Source organism: Schistocerca gregaria, chromosome 3 (assembly GCF_023897955.1).
Source record: "Schistocerca gregaria isolate iqSchGreg1 chromosome 3, iqSchGreg1.2, whole genome shotgun sequence".
Taxonomy (NCBI): Eukaryota; Metazoa; Arthropoda; class Insecta; order Orthoptera; family Acrididae; genus Schistocerca; species Schistocerca gregaria.
Genome location: NC_064922.1, coordinates 59,443,133 through 59,454,769, shown reverse-complemented (window position 1 = coordinate 59,454,769; position 11,637 = coordinate 59,443,133).

Genomic DNA, 11,637 nt, shown 5'->3' with positions numbered 1-11,637 from the left:
TTCTCTTTCTCTAATGGTTGGTCATGGTTTATGTTCTTCTGGTTTATTTTGTTTATGTAATATTATTTATGAACGTTTAGGTAGACGAAGATTATTAATTAACAAGGGTATAATTAATTTGATGCCAAGAATGGCTTTATGATGATTTCTTTTAAGATCATCAAATATGGCTGCTCCTCCTTCTTTAAATTTGGTAGGTGAAATTAGATTATTAAATAGAATTATATCTTGATCTTCTTTTAGATTCTTTGCTTTGATTTTTTTATCTTTTTTTAGAGCTGTTTATACTTTGTATATATATTCTTATTCTAAGCATGGGAATTATTATTCTGGTGTTTATACTTGTTCTCTTGGTTATTTTCGTGAATATCATCTTTTACTTTTACATTGATTGCCTTTAAATATTCTCTGTTTAAAGGGTGAATATTTCTTTGTTTAGTTTGCTTAAGTATTTCAATTAAAAATATTGTTTTGTGGAATCAATGATATGAAGTTTTTCATCTTAGGCCGTGAATTTATTTTCTATTTGTTCTTTAAGTTTTTTTTCTTTGTTTATTTCGAGAACTATAATTTTTATTTTAGGTATTTATTATTTAATAATTGATTATAGAGTTTTTGTTGAGTGAGAGCTTTTCAATTTAAATGGTTCTATAGTTGTTATAACTTTAATTTTGGATTGAATATCTCTTATTTTTATATCTTTTGTTATATATATTTCTTCTTTGGTTATTTATTATAGAGAGGATTATATATCTGGTGAAAAGAATATAAATCGTTTTATTATTATTGTTTTAATATTTATTCTTTCTATAGGTTTTTTAATTATTAGTCCTAATTTAATTAGAATTTTATTAGGTTGAGATGGTTTAGGTTTAGTTTCTTATTGTCTAGTTATTTATTATCAAAATGTAAAATCTTATAGTGCTGGTATATTAACTGCACTTTCTAATCGTATTGGTGATGTTGCTATTTTAATTTCTATTGCATGAATGTTAAATTTTGGTGGTTGAAATTATATTTATTATTATGATTTTATTTCTAATTCTTTTGAAATAAAGCTCATTACTATATTAATTGTTTTAGCAGCTATAACTAAGAGAGCTCAGATTCCTTTCTCTTCATGACTTCCTGCTGCTATAGCAGCTCCTACTCCTGTTTCTGCTTTAGTTCATTCTTCTACTCTTGTTACTGCTGGTGTTTATTTATTAATTCGTTTTAGACCAATATTGGATACTTATAATTGTGGTTGATTTTTACTTTTAATTGGTTGTATAACTATATTTATGGCTGGATTGGGCGCTAATTTTGAGTTTGATTTAAAGAAGATTATTGCTCTTTCTACTTTAAGACAACTTGGTTTAATAATAAGAATTTTGGCTATAGGTTATCCAAAGCTTGCATTTTTTCATTTATTGGCTCATGCTTTATTTAAGGCATTATTATTTATATGTGCAGGTTCAATAATTCATAATTTGAAGGATTCTCAGGATATTCGTTTTATAGGATCAATTGTTAATTTCATACCTTTAACTTCAGTTTGTTTTAATGTTTCTAGTTTATCTTTGTGTGGAATACCTTTTTTAGCGGGATTTTATTCAAAGGATTTAATTCTTGAGATGGTTTGTTTAAGATGAATTAATTGTTTAATTTTTTTTCTTTATTTTTTTTCTACTGGTTTAACTGCTTCTTATTCTTTTCGTTTGTTTTATTATTCAATATCTGGTGATAATAATTTTTATTCTAGATTTTCTTTTGATGATAAGGGTTATTATATTTCATTTGGAATAATTGGTCTATTGTTTGTTGCTGTTTTTGGTGGTAGTCTTTTATCTTGATTAATTTTTCGTATTCCTCATGTGATTGCTTTACCTTATTATTTAAAGTTTTTAACTATTACAGTTGTTATTTTAGGTGCTTATTTAGGTTATCTTATTTCTAATTTTGATTTTTCTCATAATTTATTTTCTTTAAGTATACTTTCTTTTGTTAGATTTGCTGGTTCTATATGATTTATACCTTTTCTTTCAACTAAGTTTATTAGATATATTCCTTTAAAAATAGGTTATTATTCATCTAAGTCATTTGATTATGGTTGAGGTGAATTACTTGGTGGTCAAGGTTTATATAGATTATTTATTTATTTAATTGGTTATATTCAAGGTTGATATGATTCTAATTTCAAGATTTATCTTTAACTTTTATTTTTTGAATATTTATTTTGGTAATATTGTTTTTCGTTTACTTAAATAGCTTATAATTAGAGCGTGACACTGAAGATGTTAAGGAAGTATTTTTACTTTTAAGTATTTATAAATATAGATATATTATTTTTACAGTGAAAATGTAATGTTTTATTTAAACTATATAAATTTTAGAAATGTTAACGGAGTTTAACCGCTAATATAAAAAGTTAGCAGCTTTCATATTGGCTTTACATTTCCTTAATTGGAACTATTATAGTTCAATTATATTATTAACAGTAATACGCCTCTTTTTGGCTTCAATTAATAAGAATAAGGGTAGTACATACCAATCTTCCAGGTCGAAACTGACTGCAATATTTCGCTTCTTATTCTATTTAAGGTTGATTGATAATATCAATACTTTTTGGATGCAACCCAAATGTTATATTTAACTACAACCCTTTATTCTGCTCATTGTAATGCTCCTTGGTTTCATTCATGGTATAGTCCTCCTAATAGAACTAGAATAAAAAATATTGTTGATACTGTTCAGATTATAATGTCTGAAGTTTTAAAAATAATTACAATTGGTAGAATTAGTGCAATTTCTACATCAAAAATTAAAAAGATTACTGCGATTAGGAAGAATCGTATTGAGAATGGTATTCGTGCTGATCTTTTTGGATCAAACCCACATTCAAATGGTGATCTTTTTTCTCGATCATTAATTAATTTTTTTGATAGTGTTGTTGCCAGGATTATAACAATTATTGGAATAATAAATCTAATGAAAACTCTTGTTGATAGAATTAGAATTGTTTTTCTTGATTTATATCAAGCTTTCTGATTGGAAGTCAAATGTACTATTTATACTAGAAAAACAATTATCTACCTCATCAATAAATAGAGATATATAAGAGTAATCATACTACGTCTACGAAGTGTCAGTATCATGCTGCTGCTTCAAATCCAAAGTGATGTCTTGGTGAAAATTGATTTATTGAGTGTCGAAGTAGACATGTTGATAAAAAGATTGTTCCAATAATTACGTGTAAACCATGGAATCCTGTTGCAACAAAGAATGTTGATCCATAAACTGCATCTGCAATGGTAAAAGGTGCTTCTCAATATTCATATGCTTGAAGTATTGTAAAGTATAGTCCTAATAACACTGTGAAGAATAATCCTTGTAGTGCTTGAGTATGATTAGATTCCATTAAACTATGATGTGCCTATACTAACCGTAATATACTTCATGGACATTTAATTGAAACAATCTAAACAGCTTTACCAGCAATTACATTAATTTTTATTGCCCTTCCATCATTACGACTATTATATTTACTTGATGATTCAGTAGATGCAATAATTACAATTAAAACCATTGGACGACAATGATATTGAAGATATGAATATTCAGACTTCATAGACGTAGAATTTCACACTTATATAACACCAGAACAAGACCTAGAAAATGATGGATTCCGACTACTAGATTTAGATAACCGAACAATCCTACCAATAAATACAGAAGTACGAGTATTAACAAGAGCATCAGATGTTCTACACTCATGAGCAGTTCCTGCATTAGGGGTTAAAATTGATGCAACGCCAGGTCGGTTAAATCAAGGAACATTCACAATAAATCGACCTGGATTATTCTTTGGACAATGCTCAGAAATCTGTGGAGCAAACCACAGATTTATACCAATTGTAATTGAAAGAACTTCAGTAAATTTATTTATTAAGTGATTATCTAAGATAATTTAAGGAGTTAGTTAAAATAAATAACATTAGAGTGTCAATCTAAAGTAACTAAAAAAAATTAGTACACCTTGAAATTCATCAGATGACTGAAAGTAAGTAATGGTCTCTTAAACCAAATAATAGTAAATTAACGACTACTTCTGATGGGGAAATTATATCCAAATCCCTCAAATATCCCCTCTTATATGATTCTCACTATTCATTATATTTTCAGCTACATTAATCTTGTTTAATCAAATAAACTTCTTCTCATTTAAACCTAACCTTATTAAAAGAGCAGAAAAAGGAACAATTGAAATAAAAAACTTAAATTGAAAATGATAACAAATCTATTCTCAACATTTGACCCATCAACTAACATCTTTAATTTATCATTAAATTGAACTAGAACATTTCTAGGACTATTATTAATCCCATCACTATTTTGACTTACACCATCACGAATTAACATTATCTGAAATAAACTAAATTTAACCTTACATAATGAATTTAAAACACTTCTTGGACCAAAATCATTTAATGGAACAACATTCATTTTCATCTCAATTTTTATTATAATATTATTTAACAATTTCATAGAATTATTCCCTTATATTTTTACTAGAACAAGACATTTAGCATTAACATTTGCAATTGCCCTACCTATATGGCTAAGATTTATATTATTTGGAAGAATTAACCATACTAATCATATATTTACACACCTTTTACCACAAGGTACACCGCCTGCATTAATATCATTTATAGTACTAATTGAAACAATTAGTAATGTTATTCGACCAGGTACATTAGCAGTACGGTTGGCAGCAAATATAATTGCAGGACACTTATTATTAACCTTATTAGGAAACACAGGACCATCTATAGCAATAAACTTAATCTCATTACTAATTATTGGACAAATACTTCTATTAATTCTAGAATCAGCAGTAGCAATAATTCAAGCCTATGTTTTCTCAATTCTAAGAACTCTATATTCTAGAGAAGTATATTAAACCTATGTTAACAACTCACTCAAACCACCCATTCCACTTAGTAGACTATAGACCTTGACCATTAACAGGAGCAATTGGAGCAATAGTCCTAGTATCAGGACTAGCAAAATGATTCCACCTATTTAATATTAACTTATTCATAATTGGATTTGGAATTACCCTACTAACTATAATTCAATGATGACGAGATGTAGTACGAGAAGGAACATATCAAGGATTACATACAGGATTTGTATCAATTGGATTACGATGAGGAATAATTTTATTTATTGCATCAGAGGTATTATTTTTCGTTTCTTTTTTTTTGAGCATTCTTTAGAAGAAGATTAGCACCAACAATTGAACTAGGAATACTATGACCTCCAATAGGAATTCAACCCTTTAACCCTATACAAATTCCATTACTTAATACAGCTATTCTTTTAGCATCAGGAGTAACAGTAACATGAGCACATCATAGTTTAATGGAATCTAATCATACTCAAGCACTACAAGGATTATTCTTCACAGTGTTATTAGGACTATACTTTACAATACTTCAAGCATATGAATATTGAGAAGCACCTTTTACCATTGCAGATGCAGTTTATGGATCAACATTCTTTGTTGCAACAGGATTCCATGGTTTACACGTAATTATTGGAACAATCTTTTTATCAACATGTCTACTTCGACACTCAATAAATCAATTTTCACCAAGACATCACTTTGGATTTGAAGCAGCAGCATGATACTGACACTTCGTAGACATAGTATGATTATTCTTATATATCTCTATTTATTGATGAGGTAGATAATTGTTTTTCTAGTATAAATAGTACATTTGACTTCCAATCAGAAAGCTTGATATAAATCAAGAAAACAATTCTAATTCTATCAACAAGAGTTTTCATTAGATTTATTATTCCAATAATTGTTATAATCCTGGCAACAACACTATCAAAAAAATTAATTAATGATCGAGAAAAAAGATCACCATTTGAATGTGGGTTTGATCCAAAAAGATCAGCACGAATACCATTCTCAATACGATTCTTCCTAATCGCAGTAATCTTTTTAATTTTTGATGTAGAAATTGCACTAATTCTACCAATTGTAATTATTTTTAAAACTTCAGACATTATAATCTGAACAGTATCAACAATATTTTTTATTCTAGTTCTATTAGGAGGACTATACCATGAATGAAACCAAGGAGCATTACAATGAGCAGAATAAAGGGTTGTAGTTAAATATAACATTTGGGTTGCATTCAAAAAGTATTGATATTATCAATCAACCTTAAATAGAATAAGAAGCGAAATATTGCAGTCAGTTTCGACCTGGAAGATTGGTATGTACTACCCTTATTCTTATTAATTGAAGCCAAAAAGAGGCATATTACTGTTAATAATATAATTGAACTATAATAGTTCCAATTAAGGAAATGTAAAGCCAATATGAAAGCTGCTAACTTTTTATATTAGCGGTTAAACTCCGTTAACATTTCTAAAATTTATATAGTTTAAATAAAACATTACATTTTCACTGTAAAAATAATATATCTATATTTATAAATACTTAAAAGTAAAAATACTTCCTTAACATCTTCAGTGTCACGCTCTAATTATAAGCTATTTAAGTAAACGAAAAACAATATTACCAAAATAAATATTCAAAAAATAAAAGTTAAAAGATAAATCTTGAAATTAGAATCATATCAACCTTGAATATAACCAATTACATAAATAAATAATCTATATAAACCTTGACCACCAAGTAATTCACCTCAACCATAATCAAATGACTTAGATGAATAATAATCTATTTTTAAAGGAATATATCTAATAAACTTAGTTGAAAGAAAAGGTATAAATCATATAGAACCAGCAAATCTAACAAAAGAAAGTATACTTAAAGAAAATAAATTATGAGAAAAATCAAAATTAGAAATAAGATAACCTAAATAAGCACCTAAAATAACAACTGTAATAGTTAAAAACTTTAAATAATAAGGTAAAGCAATCACATGAGGAATAGGAAAAATTAATCAAGATAAAAGACTACCACCAAAAACAGCAACAAACAATAGACCAATTATTCCAAATGAAATATAATAACCCTTATCATCAAAAGAAAATCTAGAATAAAAATTATTATCACCAGATATTGAATAATAAAACAAACGAAAAGAATAAGAAGCAGTTAAACCAGAAAAAAAAATAAAGAAAAAAAATTAAACAATTAATTCATCTTAAACAAACCATCTCAAGAATTAAATCCTTTGAATAAAATCCCGCTAAAAAAGGTATTCCACACAAAGATAAACTAGAAACATTAAAACAAACTGAAGTTAAAGGTATGAAATTAACAATTGATCCTATAAAACGAATATCCTGAGAATCCTTCAAATTATGAATTATTGAACCTGCACATATAAATAATAATGCCTTAAATAAAGCATGAGCCAATAAATGAAAAAATGCAAGCTTTGGATAACCTATAGCCAAAATTCTTATTATTAAACCAAGTTGTCTTAAAGTAGAAAGAGCAATAATCTTCTTTAAATCAAACTCAAAATTAGCGCCCAATCCAGCCATAAATATAGTTATACAACCAATTAAAAGTAAAAATCAACCACAATTATAAGTATCCAATATTGGTCTAAAACGAATTAATAAATAAACACCAGCAGTAACAAGAGTAGAAGAATGAACTAAAGCAGAAACAGGAGTAGGAGCTGCTATAGCAGCAGGAAGTCATGAAGAGAAAGGAATCTGAGCTCTCTTAGTTATAGCTGCTAAAACAATTAATATAGTAATGAGCTTTATTTCAAAAGAATTAGAAATAAAATCATAATAATAAATATAATTTCAACCACCAAAATTTAACATTCATGCAATAGAAATTAAAATAGCAACATCACCAATACGATTAGAAAGTGCAGTTAATATACCAGCACTATAAGATTTTACATTTTGATAATAAATAACTAGACAATAAGAAACTAAACCTAAACCATCTCAACCTAATAAAATTCTAATTAAATTAGGACTAATAATTAAAAAACCTATAGAAAGAATAAATATTAAAACAATAATAATAAAACGATTTATATTCTTTTCACCAGATATATAATCCTCTCTATAATAAATAACCAAAGAAGAAATATATATAACAAAAGATATAAAAATAAGAGATATTCAATCCAAAATTAAAGTTATAACAACTATAGAACCATTTAAATTGAAAAGCTCTCACTCAACAAAAACTCTATAATCAATTATTAAATAATAAATACCTAAAATAAAAATTATAGTTCTCGAAATAAACAAAGAAAAAAAACTCAAAGAACAAATAGAAAATAAATTCACGGCCTAAGATGAAAAACTTCATATCATTGATTCCACAAAACAATATTTTTAATTGAAATACTTAAGCAAACTAAACAAAGAAATATTCACCCTTTAAACAGAGAATATTTAAAGGCAATCAATGTAAAAGTAAAAGATGATATTCACGAAAATAACCAAGAGAACAAGTATAAACACCAGAATAATAATTCCCATGCTGAGAATAAGAATATATATACAAAGTATAAACAGCTCTAAAAAAAGATAAAAAAATCAAAGCAAAGAATCTAAAAGAAGATCAAGATATAATTCTATTTAATAATCTAATTTCACCTACCAAATTTAAAGAAGGAGGAGCAGCCATATTTGATGATCTTAAAAGAAATCATCATAAAGCCATTCTTGGCATCAAATTAATTATACCCTTGTTAATTAATAATCTTCGTCTACCTAAACGTTCATAAATAATATTAGATAAACAAAATAAACCAGAAGAACATAAACCATGACCAACCATTAGAGAAAGAGAACCTACACAACCTCATCAATTCATAGTCATCAATCCACCAATAACCATTCTTATATGAGCAACAGAAGAATATGCAATTAAAGACTTTAAATCAACCTGACGAAAACAAATAAATCTTACAATAACACCCCCAGATAAACCTAAAGACAATCAAAAATAATTAAACTTTAAACCCAAATAAGAAATAACCTTTATAACACGAAAAATACCATAACCACCTAACTTTAATAAAACACCAGCAGGAATTATTCTACCTGAAATAGGGGCCTCTACATGAGCCTTAGGAAGTCATAAATGAACCAAAAACATAGGTATCTTAACTAAAAAAGCCAAAATTATAAATACATAAAACATAAAATAATAAGAACCAAAATCAACCAATAAAGGAAAATATAAAGTATTAGAAAAATCATAAACCTTAAATAAAACTAATAATAAAGGTAATCTAGCAACCAAAGTATAAAAAATTAAATAAACACCAGTATGCAAACGCTCAGGTTGATAACCCCAACCCAAAATTAAAAGTAAAGTAGGAACTAATCTAGCCTAAAAAAAAATATAAAAAGAAAGAAGACTTAATCTAGCAAATGAACAATAAAGCATAATTATTAAAATCAAAACCATAAAAACAAAATAATTAGAATGATATGAACTTAAATAAACTGAACCTCTAGCAGTGATTATTAAAGAACAAATCCAAAAACTAAGTAAAATTAAACTAAAAGAAAAATAATCAATACCAAAATAATATCTAATTATATTCAAATCAGCATATGAATAAACACAAATTATAAAAACAAAACCCGACAGAAACATTAAAGAATGAACCAACCATCAACAATTATTTAATAAACAAAGAGGGATCAAAAAAATAGTTATAAATAAATACTTTAACATAAAGATAAACCAAAAGAATTAAAAAAATCATTACCATGAGAACGAATTATTGAAACTAAAATAGAAAGACCTAAAGCACCCTCACAAACAGAAAAAACTAAAAAAATAACAGGAAAAAAATAATCATAATCAAACTCAATAAGAAAAACAATAACTAACATAAATAAAGAAAGAACAATATATTCTAATCTCAAAAGAACCATTAATAAATGTTTACGTTTAGAAGAAAAAACATAAACACCAGCAAAATAAATCAATAAAGAAGTAAAAATAGAGAATATAAACATTAGTTTTAATAGTTTAAAAAAACGCCAGTCTTGTAAACCGGAAATAAGTCCAGCCCCCACTTTTAAAACTTCAGAGGTGGAAAAGCTTCCATCATCGGTCCCCAAAACCGGTATTTTAAATAAACTAACCCCTGAAATGATCAAAATAATAATTATATCATTATCAAATGTAATAAATATTAATTTTATTAAATTAAGACACCCAATATCAATAATGCTTTTTATTATCCTTCAAACCTTCCTAGTTGGATTAATAACAGGAACAATAATAGAAAGATATTGATTATCATATATTTTATTTTTAACATTTCTTGGTGGTATACTAGTATTATTTATTTACATTACAAGAATTGTATCAAACGAAATATTTCAGCCTAAATCAATCACTATAATTATTACATTAATAATGTGAGTATTTATCATATTAATATTAATTATTCTAGATATATCTATATTTATAGACTTTTTCAAAAACACCGAAACTATAAATATTGATAATTCAATCAATTATCAAGAAATAACAATATCTTTAGAAAAATTATATAATAGACCAACATTCATTATAATAATAATATTAATAATTTATTTATTTTTAGCACTACTAGCAGTTGTTAAAATCACCAATATTAATCAGGGACCTATTCGTAAAATAAGATAATTACTAATGAATAAACCCTTACGATTAAGACATCCTTTAATTAAAATTATTAATAACTCTTTAATTGACTTACCTGCCCCAACAAATATTTCATTTTGATGAAATTTTGGATCCCTATTAGGGTTATGTTTGGTAATTCAAATCGTAACTGGACTATTTTTAGCTATACATTATACATCAAATATTGAAATAGCATTCAGTAGTGTAGTACACATCTGCCGAGACGTAAATAATGGTTGAATTATCCGAACCTTACACGCAAATGGAGCATCTATATTTTTTATTTGTATTTACTTACATGTAGGACGGGGAATTTACTATGGATCTTATATATATATACATACCTGAATAATTGGTACAGTGATTTTATTTTTAGTTATAGCAACTGCATTTATAGGATATGTCTTACCCTGAGGCCAAATATCTTTTTGAGGTACAACAGTAATTACAAATTTATTATCAGCAATCCCATACTTAGGAACAGATTTAGTCCAATGAGTATGAGGAGGATTCGCTGTTGATAATGCAACATTAAATCGATTCTTCACATTCCATTTTGTATTACCATTTATTATTGCTGCTATAGCAGCAATTCATTTATTTTTTCTTCACCAAACAGGATCTAATAATCCTCTTGGACTAAATGGAGATATTGAAAAAATTCCATTCCATCCATACTTTACCTTTAAGGATTCTATTACATTTGTAATAATAACATCATTATTAATTATACTATGTTTAATTAATCCTTACCTATTAGGAGATCCAGATAACTTTGTACCTGCCAACCCATTAGTAACACCAGTTCACATTCAACCACAATGATATTTCCTATTTGCATATGCAATTCTACGATCTATCCCTAATAAGTTAGGAGGTGTTATTGCATTACTTTTATCAATTAGAATCTTAATAATTTTACCATTTTATAATAAAACACCATTCCGAGGCATTCAATTTTACCCTATTAATCAAATTTTATTCTGAAT